Here is a 20,265-nt window from a genome sequence, read left to right on the forward strand (position 1 = left end):
TATATATATATATATATATATATACATACACACATAGATATGTATATATGTGTGTGAGTAAGTTTCTTTTATTCATTTATTTGTCTTAGTCATTCGACTGCGGCCATGTTGGAGCACAGCCTTTAGTCGAGCAAATCGACAGCAAGACTTATTCTTTTTAAGCTTAGTTGCTTCTTAACACACAGCCACCCCTGCGCCTGTACATACATACATTCAGACACACACACACAATCACACACACACACACACAGACACACACACACGTATATATCAGTAGATATAAATTCATGTGTGTGTTAGTACGTATCGATGTAGTCACACATACGTATACACAAATGCACATATATGCGTCTATAGTATGTTTATATATATGTGGTTGTGTTGAAGATTTCTTCTCTTTTATGCATGTGTATTCATAAAAGAATCAGTTTGCGTTAAGCGTATTTTTTGGCAGGCAGCCATCTTTCTATTAAAGTACAAACGTTCTAAAAGTCCATGGAAAAAATATATACACGACGTGTTTTCTTATATATAACGGAATGGTTATCTCACCATGGGAAAACCGAAGCAAGCTATGTTTTATAGTAGCACATATTTTCGAAGAAACATGTGACCCTGTTCTTCTTTATATAAATAATATTCATAATCATGCCCTCTAATCATGAAATTCGATGGTTAAATAATTTTAAAATATCACTCTGAATTCAAAAATAGTGTAACATTCAATATTCATGTCATTTGAAATAACCATGTACATTTATCTTTTCATGCAAATTAGATCATCTCTTTGAAACTTACGGATATATTAATTCTTTGGATTCTTGATAATATATGTGAAGAACGGTTGATAGGTGAGTAATTTTAAAGATATTTATCTATGACTAAGATATTACAAAGTGACTAATAATATTCCCAATTCTCAAAAGTTAAAACCTGAAAGGTTTTGGTTTGTTATGAGATGAATGTGAATCATATATTAGTGTATCACTTAGCTTCATCCGACTACATATATATGATAGATAGCTAGACAGATAGATATATAGATAGATAGATAGATAGATAGATAGATAGATAGATAGATAGATAGATAGATAGATATGTGTATATATATATATACATGTATTTATATAATATACATATATACATATATATATACCTATATGTATATACATATAAATATATATATACACACGCACACATATATATATATTTATATATACACCCATATATGGATGTGTGTACGGATGAAATATAATAATACATACATGTGTATCTATGTAATCCGTGTCAATTCATTGTGTGTATTTATGTATGTCTGCATGCATGTATGTTTGTATTTATGTAAGTGTGTATGTATGTACGTATGTATAGATGTTTGTACGTATGTATGTCTTTATGTATGCATATATGTATGTATTTATGTATGTATGTACGTATGTATGTTCTTCAGTTTTAATTATCTAAATTATTCCTGTGGGGAAGGAACTGATTTCTAACAAACATACAAAGTTCCATCTTTGGAATGTAGATAACAAAAGCAATATCACATTTTAAACTTAAGAAAAGTCATGCATATCTTAACTGTTCCACTTATAAATTGTATTTGTGATATGCGTGTCAGCTGGTTGAAATCTTTATCTGGAAGCCTTAGTTTATTCAGATTCTCACTTAAGCATTTACACGCAAAACCAAGGCAGCAATTATTATTGGTAAAGATGTGAAATTATAATCTAGATAAAAAAAAAGCTGGTGGTGTTGAAGTATTTTAGATGTATATGAATATGTAAATGAAAAGAAACTTTTATACCTTGCTTTAAAACATATCCTTGTGTAAATTACTGCTCATCTATAAATTTAGTAAAACAATTAAACACGGATGATGAAATGGATAGAAAAACGGAAAATGCAGTAGGTTATATGATAAAATAGATAAAATAGATAATGGATTCGAGGCGGGTGTTAGTTAAACTACAAAGAAAAGATCAATTATTTAATCGATGTGTGAACAATGGACTTTGATAACGTATTTACTTGCCTCTAAAAACATTAGTAACGTTAGTGAATAAACGTATCATATTTTCATCGAAACAGGACACAAAATTTGGCATACATTAAATGGAAGTTTAACAAGTGTAATCATAAAAAAAGGAATGTGCTGTGTGAAGAGTTGTTAAGCGGTGGCATTCCTTTTTACTTCCTTTTTTATTTCTCTTTTTCTACTCAGTTTGCAATTCTTTTACGTCAATGGGTAGCATAATTGCCAATATTTGCAATCTGATTCATATGAGTTCGTCGCAGTTGTCATCAACATGAAGCCGTTAAGGCAATAAGAGGTTATTTTTTATTCAACTCACCCAATATATACGCATATTAATATATCTAATACGAACAACATGAAATACAATAAATACAATGTGTTCATAGGTTGTTTTTGTTATCCTGTATAGTCATTGTTTCTCCGATATCACACACTTTTCTTTTATGATAGGTGTTTGGGTACATACATACTCATGCAAACACACGCACATATTCTGCTGCAGAAATCGATGTTTCTCAATGCAAGAAGATTGCAAACATGGCCATCTACGTATGACGGAGGACGCCACCTGATGTTTTATTCCAACAAGAGCACGTAACTCAAGAAGGTCAGTATCTTCACGTGTCTGGATGGTGAGGCGGGTTCTGTGTTGCTTCCAGTAAGGAGCATTTTCTTATACGCAAAGAACAAGCCTTGGATTACTTGTAACAAGCTTCAAAACACCCAGCAATCAAGTATTTCAAAGACAACAAGGATTATATTCTTCTCTGTGAAGCCAAAACCGGGACAAAGAGCTTCAATATTGTCTTAATGGTACGGTACATTCACCAGACCTTTTTTTATGACCCCAAAACTATTATGGCATAAGTACAAAATCGGAGGAAATGATTTAAGGACACATTCTACTCATCTCTACTATAGTTGCTCAAAGCAAGGTAGGCATTGCTGGCCACTGCTATCGTGCTGTACAACCGGCAATACATTTCTGAGATTTCTGCTTCCTAATAGAAGTCGTATACGACTCAGTGCACTAACACACGGCACGGGTTTGAGGCTGTGCCAAAGCTAACAGATTTCTGGTAGGCATCGTAAAAGGCAATTCCGTTGTAGTAGCTTAAACGAGTTTTCGATTCTTCAGTAACATTAAAAAATTATAGTCTGATTAATTAACATTACCGCCAGTAATACCAACAATCGCTGTTACCAAATTAAAAGAAAGATCGTATACAGCCTCCAGATATGTAGAATCAGTAGATAAATTCTCTCAAATCAGACCCAGTCGTATTTAAAAGCTTTCCAAAGTTAAAACAAAAATATGTAAGAAGATGGCTTTTAGTAAATATAGGCCTACATTGCCCAGTATATCTTTTGCGGAGGACCCAAAGCGCATAATGTTATAAAACTGCAGGATATTTACGTCTGAAACGCTTTTGATTATACACTGAAGTGCAAAAGAAACTCGAGACGTGTGTGACTGTGAAATATGTTTTAATTTCATTATGTCATAGATGAATTTTGATAAATCTGATAAATTCGATTTCTTGAATGCACTTTGACCATAGTCTATGCATTGTTGTCATGTGTTCTAGTAGTGGGCGGATCCAGCACATCGAGATTGTAGGTTGTGAAATGTTCAATGCTGTGTATTCTCTCTCTGGCTGTTCAAAACGACCATAAACCGTCGGTTCATGGAGTGCATGAGGCGATTCACAAAAGCTATTGGCACCTGTGCCCACACCCTGAGGGAAGCTGCCTCTAGTTCTACAAGAGTTATCGACCTTGGGACCACCTGGCTCAGCCGTCTCTGGATTTCATCCCACAAGTGTTCAGATGTGTTCAGATCTGGGCTGAGAGATGGCCACGGCATGGTTCTGATGTTGTGTTGACGCAGGAAGTCCATGTTGACCCTGGCCGTGTGGGAGAGAACATTGACCTGCTGGAACGCATGGCTATGGTGACGCGCGAAGAAGGCCACGATGTGAGGTCTTAGGATCTGGCCAACGCAGCGCTGCACTGTGATGCCAATCCTTCTGCCTGAACCAACATTTTGGAACACAGTTCTCTGATTCAGGCCTATAGCATCCCAAACCATGATGCTTTGGCCACCCCACACGTCTCTCTCCATGACACATGCGTCTCTGTAGCGTTCATCCCTCCTACGCCACACCCTCACTCTGCTATGCGAAGTGTTAACGCATTACTGGTTCTCATCAGAGAAGACTATTGACCTCCATTGTTGATGCCGCCAATGTCAGTGCTGTGTAGCCCACTATAGTCGTGCCAGACGGTGGTGGTCAGTGAGGACAGGCTCTCGAGCTGGACGATGGCAACGCAGGTTGTTGGTGGCCAGTCGACGTCGTGCCGTCTCGTTGCTGATGGGTCGCTGTTCAGTGCCAATGGTCTCGCGAGCTGTCACGCTGGCCGTTCTGAAGCAATCACGGAGATGTTGCAGGTTGATGAAGCGGTCCTGCATGGGCGTAGTCACCCGGGGGCGCCCTCTGCGGCCACGTTCTGCAGTGCTGTTGGTGTTGTTGTATCGCTGTTGCAGGCAAAAGATGGTGCTGACATGGACATTGTAAGCTTTCGCAAAAAACCTGGCACGGATGCGCTGCTTCCAATCGGCTGATAGCTTGTTCTCCCTGCGCTGCTGATAATCGGGTCATAGCTGATGCGCCAAAACTACGAATGCCAGGAACGCGGTCCAAGTTGACTTTTATGCTCATAACCCCCACGAGATGTACGTGCATTTCAGTTTTCATGACAACTGTTTGCGACTGCCACCCACAGCATTCAAAGGAGCTGCGTTTTGGCGTATCGTTTCAAAGTTGAAAAGTTACGTGCAGTTTGGGTCTCAGCCATAAACCAGCATGTCTTGGAATATTTACACTTACATCCCCAAAATAAATTTTCAGAATTTACCATATAAAAATGACATTTGTAGAAATCGCGTTCTTTTTGCTGTTCAGTGTATGTCTGTTCAATTATAGTCGATATCGACGTTAAAAACAACATCTGTTACAGTATAAGCTCCGTGAATTACACCAACAATAGTAACTATATGAAGAATGCAAGTATTTAAAGACGATATATTTTACAGAATTATGAATTAATAATACAAAACAAGTGTACATAATTGAGTAACCAAGTTCATATTTAGCATACAAAAATGTATATAGATATATACAAAATGACTTTTTAGTAAAATGTAGGAAACAATTATCATATCAACTATTTACAATAACTTCTAATGGAAACAGCTGTGGAAAATAAATACTGATATAAACATAATCCTTTCGACATTTAGATAATGTTTTCGTTTTTAGCATTCTTATTCGTAGATAAACGACTTCATGTCGTCAATAAATTTCAATAGAAAGTGCTTTAGAACATTTGCTACAGTTTTATAGGAAACCAGAAAATCGACATACTACATAAAATTTCATATGAAACATGTCGGATAACAGAATTATGCAAATTAATTTTAATGAAGCATTTAAAAATTCTGATAGATCATCTTCTTGTCAAATTCATTACAATTTCATTATTAATTATACGAATACAATAAAGGATGACATTACTTTTCCACTCAAATTTAAATGTAAATGAAATGAAAATAATGTTTTGTTTATTTTATTTTATTTTTTTTTTCATTGGTTAAAAGTTATTTCATTGAACTTTTATAAACGTTTAGTGTTGATTTGTTAGAACAGCATCGCACATTTCTTGAAGAAGAAAATTTTTAATAAAATACGTAAACAGTTATCTGGAAGAACTTACAAAACAAGAATCTATTATTCCCTCCAGTAACACTTTCAACTGTATGGACATCATTTGAACACTTCCTATATATATGAGTAAGTTCGTATGCTGTGGACATAAGTATTCTCAATACTATTTCAGATCTGTACAAAAAATAATTTTACTCGAAGAAATAGTGAGTTCCGAAGCGTCAGTATCCTACTCTCCCTACATAGATGTTATTTAAACCCATAAACGATATTTTGTGTGGTATCATTTATTGCCACCAATCGTCCTAATGAAATGCAAAGGAGCACTAACAAGACTTCAGATTCTCTTCTAAAGCTTCTTCGCAACTGGGAGATTTCCCAAAAAGTTAACGGAAGGCATAATATACCCTATTTATAATACAGGTCGCAGAGCAGATGCTAAAAAGTATAGACTTGTCTCTCTAACCTCCGATGTCAGGAAAATCATGGGACGCTTTGTCATTAAGTATCTGGTTGCGTTCCTTAAAAATAATGACTTACTCCCTGACATCCAGCATGGCTCCCACTCAGGAAGAAGCTGCCTTACACAGCTTTTGCAGCATTAGCATTTAATTTAAACTGCGTTTTGTGTATGTCTCTAGTAGTATGCCGTCAAAGCACGGTTATTGCTTATGGTTACCTGGCGTTATCCACGGTAGTTGCACAATCGTCTCTTGTTCTACGTTATGAAGTCTACAGTGCACGTTGAGTATAGAAGAAACAATTGATAGATATTTTCCGTATCAATTGTTTCTACCATATATATATATATATATATATATAGATATATATATATATATATACATACATACATACATACACAGCACATACAATCACACAAGCACACCCACGTATTTAGCTAAGAATATCAATACTAAATATGGAGGCGCAGAGTAAATGAAAAGAGAAAAACAGAGAGGAAGAGGTGAAGATAGACAACGGAAAAGAAATGAAGTTGAATACACATTTATCAAACAAATAGAAGATGTAGCAGGAAAGGAAACATTGACTTAAGTGTATGTTTGACGAATAAAGGGAGATGAAAGGAAAACATTTCACATGGAGTTTTCGAAAGACAAATGCTAAGAGCAACCCTTAATAAATCAAAAATTGACAGAACGTAGCAGCATAGGGAATGTGGGTGTAGGTGACATCATGAATTATTTACTGTGCGAATAGAGGAAGGATACAAATTGAATAGGGTACATGATATGACAGGTAAAGAAAGGAAGAATACTGAAAGAATACAACATGCAGAAAATTTGGTACCAACATCAGTCAGAAGATATAATAGAAAATGACTGGTGTAAGATCCTGTGGGACTTCGCTGTGAAGACTGCCAATGTAATAAATACAAGTAAAAGTGATAGGATATCAAAATATGAAATAAATATAACAGTATTAGATAAAATAAAAAGTAAATTGTAAAGCAGAAAGGAACAAATAGAAAAGAAATGATTTCAAAGAAGATTTTCTTAGTAAGAGAACGGTTAATTCTGGAGTAGCGCTTGTAAAATTGTCGCCGTTGCCATAGGCACCCTAAGATCAACATCAAGACAATAGACTGACATACATTGGAATTCAAACAACAAGAATAACAACAACAACAGCATCAACAAGAACAATAAAAATAATTGTAATAATAATAATAATAATAATAATAATAATAATAATAATAATGATAATGATGATAATAATAATAATAATAATAATAATAATAATAATAATAATAATAATAATAATAATAATGATGATGATGATGATGGTGATTTTATTTGCCGCAAGGGCGAAAGATGAGGATGACAATACAAAAACAGGCTTAAAGTGCGGGGGTTTACATATAATGAAATGATAAAAAGAAAAAAAGGGAAGAAAGAAAGAAGTTAAGTATACACAGTGTACATTGAAAAAGAAGGGACATATGCATAGCGTAGAAAACTAAAAACAAAAAAATGACGGAGAGGATGATAGAGATGTGGCCCTCCTGATACAGGAAGGCCTCTAGGGATAATCGAGGAGCGCCACTGTCCGGGATTTCTCTGAAACCTCAATAATAATAATAATAATAATAATGATAATAATAATAATAATAATAATAATAATAATAATAATAATAATAATAATAATAATAATAATAATAATAATGATAATAATAATAATAATAATAATAATAATAATAATAATAATAATAATAATAATGATAATAATAATAATTAATGCAATCGTGTTTGAATAAAAGATGGAATGGTCATCGGGGGAACATGTTTCATCGTAGCTAGCATCAAATAAGTGCCAACTTTATGCTTAAAATACAAACAATGTCTGAATGAGAAAACATCTGTTTGATATATTTAATCTCTGTGTAATATTCCAAAATTGTTTCAAAAGTATTCCTCACCATCTTAAAAATAAAGGGCATATTACATAATGTAGTCCTAGATAGACTACGTCGGACGTTAAAATGACACGTATAAGGTATTTGATCGTTCGTGTACTTGATCATGCTTGATTTGGTATAAAAACCAATATATAATTTACTAGAGGTTAAAGATATTTCTCTCGAGTGCCACTGTCCGTTTAATATGATAATAGATGAGTTTGTGAAAAGCAAAATAAAAACAAAATATGAAAGAAAGAAAAATTAAACAAACCCCAAAGAAGTAGTTTGTACATATCACTTTAAAATAATATCATCAAACATTATGGTTGAGATGATGTGAAATGTTATCTAAAAACATAATAAACCATTTCAGTGCGACGTTAATCGACTTAGTAAATATTTGCTGTGGAAATTAGGAAATATTGTTATTGAACTTGACTTTATTAGTTTTATATAGATAAATTATAATACATTGCCTATTCAAGTCACTTTATATGAATACAAACACGTACAAACGAACACAAACACATATTTCTAGACGCATACTTGCATACATATATAATCTCTCTCACACACATAAATACCTAAATACACGCATACACACGTACACGTATATAGATCTGTACGTATATATATACATGGATATATATACATATATATATATATATATATATATATCCATGTGTATATATATTTGTGTGAGTGTGTGTTTGTATGTATTGTTTATACACGCGCCTGTCTCTTTCTTTCTCTCTCTTTCCCCCTCTCTTATTGTATGTGTTCATGTTTCTGCTCACGTGCGTTTCGTTATGCTTGTGTTACTTTTGTCTATGTATGCGTGTAATAAATGAAATCTTATGTAAACATTAAACTCGTATAAACTTAATGGTATGTATATTGATATACACAGTTCTTTCCACTCACCACCGCAACCCCCCACGCTGTATCTCTCTTGACCTTAACACATTTATGAACAGAGATCTTTGAGGGAGTTCATAAAACCACATTTTGAGACTCAATACGAAAAGTAGATACTACTGTTAAACCTCATATTTTCGTTCTCTGTCATCTAGAAATGGATATTGGTTTGATATTTTCTGCATGTTTACCACTTCTTCAACGACGAAAGAGAGAATAGTTACTTGTAGAACAAGGCGGTGAGCTGGCAGAAACGTTAGCACGCCAGGCGAAATGCTTAGCGGTATTTCGTCTGCCTCTACGTTCTGAGTTCAAATTCCGTCGAGGTCGACTTTGCCTTTCATCCTTACGGGGTCGATTAAATAAGTACCAGTTACGCACTAGGGTCGATATGATCAACTTAATCTGATTGTCTGTCCTTGTTTGTCCCCTCTGTGTGTAGCCCATTGTGGGAAATAAAGAAATAAGAAACGTTAGCACGCCGGGCGAAATGCTAAGCGGTATTTCGTCTGTCTTTGCGTTCTGAGTTCAAATTCTGCCGAGGTCGATTTTGCTTTTCATCCTTTTGGGGTCGATAACTTAAGTACCAGTCGACTGGCCCCACTCTCCAAAAATTTCGGGCCTTATGCCTAGAGTAGAAAAGAATAGTTACTTGTAGAACAATGCATATTATTATCACAAAGTTGGGCAGGACTAAATTTCTCAACAGTTATTTACATAAGAGCGCAGGTGGAAGTGACGTGTTTTAAGCAACAGAAGCATTGCACATCTTTATCTTTTTCTGTTCATAAAATAATGAAGTAAGATTTACTAGGGTGGTATTTTGATAAATACACATTTTTACTCCCACGTTGAAAGGCAGAAAAAAGGGTAATTAAGTTACAATGTACTCTGTCAATAAGATAATTAATACAAGTTGCCATCCTGCTACCATTGTACATATTAACCCACATATACCCCTGGTTGCGTCTTCGTAACGCCAAACCTGCTCATTACTTCTTTTGATATGAACTCGCCGGGAAGCATCTGACTGAGTATACGAAAAGTTCAGCAGGTAGTCTACACCCGTAACTAACAGTTGCATACGGTCTTTCTGTTCCAGATTCTGAAAGCTTACCATAACGTTTAATCTAAAATACAGTGAGATTTTTTTTTTGGGGGGGGGCATATATTGGTTAAGAGAAACCGATTTGGTTCTATCCAAATTTATGTATAGTGTAAATAGTTAAAAGCTACTATTTCTCTATTTGGTTAGAAAAATGTGTAACCGATTTCGAATGAAAAGTAAAGATACTGGAATGAATCGGATTGATTTTCTCTTCCTTATTACATTGAGGGAAACATATGCTTTAACCGAGGTTTCTAGCTTACCCGGTGAAGTCAAAATATTTATTTCTTTATTGCCCGCAAGGGGCTAAACATAGAGGGGACAAAAAAAGAACAGACAAACGGATTAAGTCGATTACATCGAACCCAGGGCGTAACTGGTACTTATTTAATCGACCCCGCAAGGATGAAAGGCAAAGTCGACCTCGGCGGAATTTAAACTCAGAACGTAACGGCAGACGAAATACCACGAAACATTTCGCCCGGCGTTCTAACGTTTCTGCCAGTTCGCCGCCTTGGAAAGTTAGAATATTGTATATTTACTGAAACTCTAAACTGCCATAACCCTGCATTACATCGCTATATATCAAACAATGAAGTGTGAGCACTGAATACTTTTGTTCAGCGGTTTTTATCAGACTGACATTAATTTACAGCACTTTGTTTCAAACCTAACAACAGTTTTCCTACACTTGAAAATGGACAACTTTTCCTACGACTCCTTTTCTTAAACACTCAGCAACGAAAACACTCAGGTTTTCAACAGTGCTACCACTATTTATATTACTGTGTGGTACAGAAGCGAATGTAGGCTTTGTTTAGACCGCATTCAACACTGATAATTGTAATCCACGGTCAAATGTTAAAATAGTCTCTTTTTCACGTACATCACATTCTGTATCACACTATTCAATGCAAACATTTTTAATGCCATCAACATGTAACTGTTACTTTTAACAGCTGGAGTTACAACGTAGAGGTTCTCTTAGCCATGCAATTCTATATAATGTGATGCGCATCACTGACGTCAATGTTCCTTTGTCCGTCGTAACACCTACCACACGCCACTACTATTCGTTCAATAATCTCAGTAATCCACGTTATTCGTATAGATACAACAGAAAGTAAGGTTACAAAATACTAAGAGATTACATATTAATACATTAATATCTGTAAAATGATGCTCGTAGACACTAACATGAACTGTCGAGCTCCATTGAATATTCATGCCTTCATTTACATGAGATACCATGTTAAACATGCATTCACACATACACGCACCTGGATATAACCGAACCTTGAAGCTGATCGACGTAGAACAAAACTTGAGTTCGCATTCTCTTTCTTTAACACTCTCATTCCCTTTGTAGATATGCATACATAATACATACTTACATATGTATGTATGTATGTATGTATGTATGTATATAAATGTGTACATATATGTATACAGATATGTGTAGATATATATATATACACATATATGTATGTCTGTATATATATATATATATATATATATATATATATATATATATATATATATATATATATATATATATATATACATATGGATGCTTGTATGTATGTACGCATATATGTAGACATAAGCATGTGTGTATATGTATATGTAGACGAATAACGAATAACATATCCATATATGTGAGTGTATAGGAAAAGAAACGTGTATGCATATAAATATTCGTATGAAATCTGCCATGGGCCACCTAATAGCAAAGAGTGAAGAAACAAAGGAGTCGCATTCTACCTTTTATTCTTACTCTTCTTGTGCTATTCAATTATGTATTCATTATATATTTAGCAGAAGATTAAATCATTGTTCTTACAACATCAGCCTTATTAATCACCTGTTTGTTAACACCATGTCATTAATTTATTTTTCTTCTCAAATGGAAACTACTACTATTGCTGCTACTAGTGAATAACATTTGAACTTTTATTATGTTCGCCTTTGCTATATCAGATTCTTAGAAATCAATAGTTGGTATGTAGTTCCAAAACTTGCAAATAAACAATGTTATTTACAATTTCTCGTTTTTTAGATCTGCGTCGGTCACACTGGAACAGGTCTAAGAGGAAAACCTTTATGACGATGAGCATCCTGTTTTTCTGTTCTTTATAGGTGCATCCCAGAATACATCAGCCAATTATTTCTATTTCTTATTTAGGCACAAGATCAGTAGTTTTAAGGAGTGGAAGTTAGTCGCTACCTTCGACTACTTCACTGGCATTATTTTAAAGAATACGAAAAGTGGATAGGCTAATTAGATTTCTGCAGGATTTGAACTCAAAATGTAAAGATTTAGAATATGGTAGAACATATTCTTTGATAACCCACTGACCTACCATTCATTTTAATTTAGCCACAAGAACAGCAATTTCGAGCAGAGATGAGTTAGTCGTTAACGTTGGTTCAGTAGCTGAAAGTGATAAAAGTAAACTTGACTTCATCTGTACTTGAAATCAGAAAGCGAAATCTGAAACTACTATTTATAGGCATTTTTCTTCTACTTTATGATTGGCCTGCCCACCACTTTTGTCTAAGATCATCTAAAACGTCTACCGTAACTTCATAAATTTTAACACTAAAGCTAACACAAATTAATGAATTCCAAGTGTATTAATCGATATGTAGCTAAACCTGTGTAAGCTTGAATAGAATACATCCCTGTGAAAGGGCCAACTCTTTCCATTCAAAATATTTATTTGTATATATATGTAGGATCCAGGAATCGAGGTGTAGGAAGAAAGTTAGCTTCAAGCAAACCGTATTAAATATAAAAGCAAACAACTTTCAGGGACAATAGTGGTTTATTGAGACGGAAGATCATGGATTTTTTGGTATCGAAGTAAGATAGGCAGGAAAAAGTTCTTTTTATATTTTACGGAAGGCGACCAGTTTGTAGCCCAAGACTGAATGTCCGCCTCTCTATTGTCATCAGAATAATTATTAAACTAATTGCTCTATCTCTTCCCTCTAAGGAAGTGATCTAAGGTTGTTTGATTTCTATAATATTTTAGAGTCTGATTGTTTTCTATGTAGAGTTTGCTTGTGTTCTGTCTATGATAGATACTGTTTACTGAGAAGTAGATAGAAAAGGACAACAAGCTGAATTATTTTTCAAGATGGCATGGAAAAGAATTATTCTGAATAGTTGCGAAATGTCAGTAAGAAGCCAGAGCTTTATAAGAAAAAGGATAAACAATATGCAAAAGTCGTGAAACAAAACAGTGTTGAATGAGGTAGAAAGTAGACTCCAAATGTCAGAAACAAGAACAATGTTAAATATAGTCTTCGGACTCAAATGGCAAAAGGAAAAATATTTTGAGGAAGAATATATTCCTTTGTTGGTTCTTATATTATCTGCACAGAAACGATGAAACGAAAAGTCACTCTCGGCGGGATTTGAACTCAGAAAATGAATAGTAGTAGAGGAATTAAAGCTGAATTATATTTGAAGACGACATGAAAAAAGAAATTAATCTGATAGATAGCAAAATGTCAATAAGAAGCTGAACTTTAAATGTGAAGAGTTAAAAACATAGAAACGATATAAATCAAAACGGGAGATGAAAAAGTAAGGGTTTAATAGGAGTAAGTTGAACAGGTATATGTCTTTAATGGAACAGAAGATCAATGTAAAGGCAGAAGCATAATAAAAAGTTAAATGAAAATCGTTTCATTGAGGACAGAATGTAATCTTCAGAACTGTATTGTAAACGGAAGAACAACGTAAAATAAATTGTTCGAATTTAAATGGCATATGGACAGCCATTTCAAGAAAATGGTTGTCATTTTATATGCCGTAAACGATGAAACGCAAGGTCACCCTTGGTGGGATTTGAACACAGAAGCGCAATGAAAGAATGGATTGCATGATACCTAGTGTCTTTATTTCTAATATCAAGAAACAATGTTTTTGTTGGCACTCCGTCGCTTACGACGACAAGGGTTCCAGTTGAACCGATCAACATAACAGCCTGCTCGTGAAATTAACGTGCAAGTGGCTGAGCACTCCACAGACACGTGTACCCTTAACGTAGTTCTCGGGGATATTCAGCGTGACACAGTGTGACAAGGCTGACCCTTTGAATTACAGGCACAACAGAAACAGGAAGTAAGAGTGAGAGAAAGTTGTGGTGATAGAGTACAGCAGGGTTCGCCACCATCCCCTGCCGGAGCCTCGTGGAGCTTTAGGTGTTTTCGCTCAATAAACACTCACAACGCCCGGGCTGGGAATCGAAACTGCGATCCTATGACCGCGAGTCCGCTGCCCTAACCACTGGGCCATTGCGCCTCTACATGTCTAAGTGTACGCTTGTTCTAAACTATGAGTAGTTACGGACTGCATACCCGAAACAAATTAAAGCTTTACCTTATGATTTGCACATTCTTTCTATCGTTAATAAAGAAACGGTGCGCGTGCGCATATGTATGTGTATGTGTATTGTTATATTGTGGGTGTCTAACATATATGCTTGCACGTTATGTAGTAATCAAGAATCATCAGAGAGAGAACTGATTATGAAAGAGTTTGAGAAACTGAATATTCACTTGAGTAAATAACTGTGCCCACAAGGCTCCTCTGACTCGGCACAGCGAAATTCATAAGTAACTGTCGTTTAACATGATACAAAAGCAGGTTTGTGGTCATTAAAAGTCACATAATCGTTCAAGGGAATGAATTTCAACTCCTGATCAATCGGTCAGTTAACTGGACCAGTCAGTATGTGAGCCACATATTGAATGCGCCTAGTTTTCTCTTTTATCATGTAAAGTAATCTATACATGTTATCAATAGCTCCACACGGTCTGATGGCCTCTATTTGTTAACATGATGCCTCAAAGATGTAGTTTACAAAAGTGAAGGTTTAGTTGCTAAAAATATGAATTATGTCTTCTAAAAATTCTAAACAAGCATCATAAATATTTTGGCATATCTGCGACTTAGAGGCACCTAGATACAAATTTTTTTCTGGAATGTTTTATTTTTCTTTTAAAAAATACTGAAATGCAACAGCCTATTCATACTGGAAAAGCTATCATCAGAATGAATATATTTATGTAACAATACAGTTTTCAAAATGCGTGTAAAATCTATAGACACACACAGAAAAATGGCTGTTAAAATGGGAAGCACACTTTGCGAGCATTTTCCCTTTTTCTTTTAGAATTTCGTTATTTATGTATTTTTTTTTACTACAAATTGCGTTTCTAACAAGCACGTACATGGGTACATGAAATGTTTAAATAGGAATACACATTCAGCTAAATATGCATATGCTTATGTGGGGTATGTATGTATTTATATACATCTATATATATACGCATACATATACATGTGTTTGAGAGCATATGAGATGTGCATATGTATGTATGTATGTATGCGTGTGTGTGTGCATGTATGTCTTTTTGTCTATGCATATGGAGATATATCAAGATAAAAAAAGAAAAGGAAGGAAAAAAGAGTGGGAGAGATGAACAAGTATTCGGTGACGAATTTACAGCTACTTTATCGCATAGTCGAGTAGAAGCAACAACAAAATAAATGGCAATACCATTAGCGCAGTCACTAAAATTGTAACTTCAACAATAACACATGAAAACCATCTACAAAAACAATATCAATAACATGCCTCGTGGTGTATACAATTGAAAATAGAAGATTACATTTTACACATTACAAAAACACTAATTTCAGATGATAAATACAACAATTAGGGTAAAAAATACTCCTACTTTACATGATATAAAACTTTCCGTTGGATAATCGCTAATGCATATCGTTTCACTCGGTAAGTTTACACACCCAAACACAAGTTGGTAACATCATGAAAATTGTATGATTAACCATTATAGGTATACTAACAGCGTCCAAGAGGTGGCTGTGTAATTATAAAATCATACACACATACACACACACACATACACACACACACACACACACATACATATATATATATATATATATATATATATATGTATGCATACGCACGCACACACACACACACATATATAGTCAGAAACAGGTATTCTACAAAATCTATACAAGCATCATTGATTTAGGAATTATAATTAAACACAGTTAGTTATTAAAAAAGTTATGTTTACTAATTCTTTTTTTAATTTCAGAAGTTAGTTCCGTGACATTGCTGTACATGAATTTTTTTTTTTTCCTGTTTGAGATCGAATATATATTTTGATCTATGGATTTTCATTCTCAGTTAAAAACATGTTTATAAACACTATCCGATACACAAATATTACATCCCACGTGACTATACATTTATAAACGAACAAACATACTACCACATGCATACAATTTTAAAACTGTATTGGTGTATAATAAACTGCAATTATAGTTTTGATGATGATGATGATGATGATGATGATGATGACGACGACGACGACGACGACGACGATGATGATGATGGGATGACGACAGGAAAAAAAACAAAGACCAGAATTTCAATGGGATGTCGTTCGTCGAGAGCATCAATCCCTGTACTCAACTGCTACTATTTTATCAACCCTGAGAAGATACAAAGCTTCGTTGACCAAATACGGATTTTCAACTCAGAAAAGTAAGAAGCAAGAAGCATCTTGTCCGACTTGCTAATAACTCCGTCATCTCGCTGCCTTAATAATAACAATAGTAATCGTCCTTTCTACTAAAGCCACGAGGTTCGAAATTTTGAGAGGAGAGCTAGACGATTGCACCCACTGAAGTGCTCCATCGGTACCTATTTTATTGACCCCGACAGGTAAGGCAGATTCAGAACGTAATAAGCAAGAAGAAACGCATCAGCGATGAGGGTTATTACATAGTTAGTTTATACATTTTTGTGGGAATTTATATCAAAAATATTTATTAGCGACAGAGTCAGTATTAATACCGATGCCATATTTAAACCCGCTTCATCATTAACAAAACTAAGGAAGGTCGAAATCACGTGACCTGGTTGTCTTCAAGCTGGAGGTGGCGGGGATTTGTTTCCTCGCTCGGGATATAAACAAGAGTGCATTTTGCTCCAGAATACAATATCAGAATTTCTTTCATGGTAACTACCGCAGTATAGTTTGTTCTAACAGTACATCCACGTTTATAATACTTCTTTATGGGGAGAACGAAAGGGTATGGAGAGATAAGATAAAAAGTATACACAGTATACAAGAGAGCCTGCAAAGAAATCATCCCAATAATCAAGGATTTTCTGACCATCAAGAGCATAAGCCCTTGCCTAACTGTTGCTTTCCTATCAACAAACGCATATTTATAGTACTTCCATCTTCTTAAACTTTTTCCTATAATCATCAACCTTTTCGCAAATTTCCCGCTCAGGGGCACTCCCGCCACCACCTTCACTTTTGCAAAAGCCAATGACAGCTTGTCTGAACAGAAATATGTCTACCCTCAATCGTTTAAGGCTCGTCCTCCACAGAAGCTATTTCTTCATACCCACAAGACAGAGGGAAATCTCCTGCCCCACCTTGCTGAAAGCAGTTGGTCGGGCGATAACGACGATAGACTCAAATAATAACCAAATTTATTCTACACTCAACAACAGCTGAACAACATAACTATACCAGCCAACAGTACTTGGATACTGCACGAGTGCATGCAATGCAAATTTTCGCTTTATGCGCATTGCAGACATCGCTTAACGGTATGTTCCCTTGTAATATCAGCCTGATTTTTGAATTCATGTAATACAATTGTTTAACAATGTACATATGCTATCACAGAAAAACTATGTCTTATAGAAAAATCTGAAAGCATACTTGAATTCTGAAGATAAAATGCTATTACGTTCACCTACTTTTATTTGTGGGACAAAATTTTTCATCAATTCTGTCGACCAATTATAATTGTCAGCCTTATTTTTGCAATAATATAGTACATTTATTGTATAATTTAATTACTCTGTCACATAAAAACTATGCCAGATAAATTCTAAAATCAGATTCGAAATCTGCATTAAAAGCAATATAAAGTTCTCTTTCTTTAGTTCACAGGACAGCAAAAAGTTCGAATTTGACCAGTGTAATGTGTCTTGCACATTTTTGATAATACAAAATATTTCGTTAATGATATAAAAATGTTTTCTTTTTTAATCTTAATACTACTGTACAAATTTGATTGCAATCACTGGACGTTTTTGATATCGTTGAACATTATCTTGAACTATGAACTTCTCTGGTATTCTTAAACATGTCTATGAATGAATACCAAGGTTTATCTACGAGTAAATCTCTCCCAAGAAAATAAATCTTTCGAGCGTTTTACAAGTGATAAATAACAAAGATAATAAAATGCTGATAATAATGATTACTTTTCTAATGAAGGAAAAGTATTAACTCTTATAAGAATGGTTTTCGAATTCACTTACCTCCCAGTAAACAAAACAGGGTTTCTATTTCTTCTCACACCATTAAGGCTAGGAATGTTTAGCGAATTCTTTCATAGATAAAGAATTTGTAAATACGTTCTGCAAGATATCACCAGCAGTTATGAAGTTATTTGCGCGGGTATATTCTAGTTTCATTCATGGCAAGCATTCATTCTCACAGAAGTTAAATCCGTTCTGAAATCATAAGAACATAAGAATGTCATCTATGACGTACCTTCTTGTGAAGAATGAACTGAGAGTTTTCAAAGTATCAGAATAGAGAAACCTCGAAAAACATTAATGATAGAAAAACATTCAAATCAGAAACAGCTCAACATAAATCGTGCTAAACACAAAATAATATACCACTTTGAAATGAAGTTACTATCATTCATACAGAAAGATGGCGAAAACTTAGAAAAATCTAAGAAGCATTATATATAAATATTGCTGAAAACGCAATCAATAAGTCCAGATCTGACATAATATAAACGTTGCTGCCATTACTGAAAAAGGAATTTAAATTTATCTAAGTTTCCATTGTGGTTCTTTATCAATTATGGAAATCTAATTCCATTGAGGTATTGTCAACGTTGGGTTTATTGATTATGTTTTCAGCAAGATCTTAAGTCATACATTTACTTTCATATTTCCAATTTTCCACTACGGTTCTCTTCATATGCAAAAGGTTTGAATATAAGAGGTTGAATTCGAATTTTGGAAGTGCTAAGAAATCGATAATTTATGGCTATCTCATTCGTCCGTTGATGACGAAGTCAGATGCCTTTTTATGTGTGTCGAAACACGGTTGTTTCCAAAGACAATCTATGGAATATTACTCACACACACAAACACAAACATACATATACATGCATATATGTAAATTTTATGTACAAATAGACGTGTCACTGCAACTGATTTGCGTAAAGTTCACGCAAATTTTAATAAACAAGACTGCTTTCTGCATAATTATGATTGATTTCATAGTTAGATTGATTGATTATAGTTAGATTGATTTCAAATTCTGGAACAAGGCCAGAAGTTTCGGGGGACAGGGCAAGTCGATTACGTTTTGCTTCACTTAGGTTTTACAAACACGTTACACAGCTACAAATAAAGCCATCGTTATATGGATGTTTTCGAACACTTTTGGTGCAAAATATCTTGCGAAGTCTGTGTAGCGCGTATAATACTTCATATTGAGTATTTATGATCCGAAAAATGTAATACTGTCATAAGCATTCGGGGTCACTTTGTCGTAATAGAGTTTCATTTGGTAGTTAGGTAACTTCGAAGTACCTACAAATAATATCATTATAAATATCTATCTCTACAATTGTAAATTCCTTTCTTCATTTATTGTTCACGTTGTCTATATTTCCCAAAATAATTTTTTTGTCTCGTTTCTCTATTTGTTTCTTTCCTTGATCGACAAAAAATTCGTTTTCCATGTTTATGCTTTTTTTATGTTTTCGTTTTTCCTTTTGTTCGCGTTTGTTGACGTCCTGTATCCATATATGCATGCATATATATGCAGGTGTGTACATATATTTATGTATATATGCATATACATATATATATATATATATATATATATATATATAGAGAGAGAGAGAGAGAGAGAGAGAGAGAGAGAGAGAGAGAGA

Source organism: Octopus bimaculoides, chromosome 10 (genome assembly GCF_001194135.2).
Source record: "Octopus bimaculoides isolate UCB-OBI-ISO-001 chromosome 10, ASM119413v2, whole genome shotgun sequence".
Taxonomy (NCBI): Eukaryota; Metazoa; Mollusca; class Cephalopoda; order Octopoda; family Octopodidae; genus Octopus; species Octopus bimaculoides.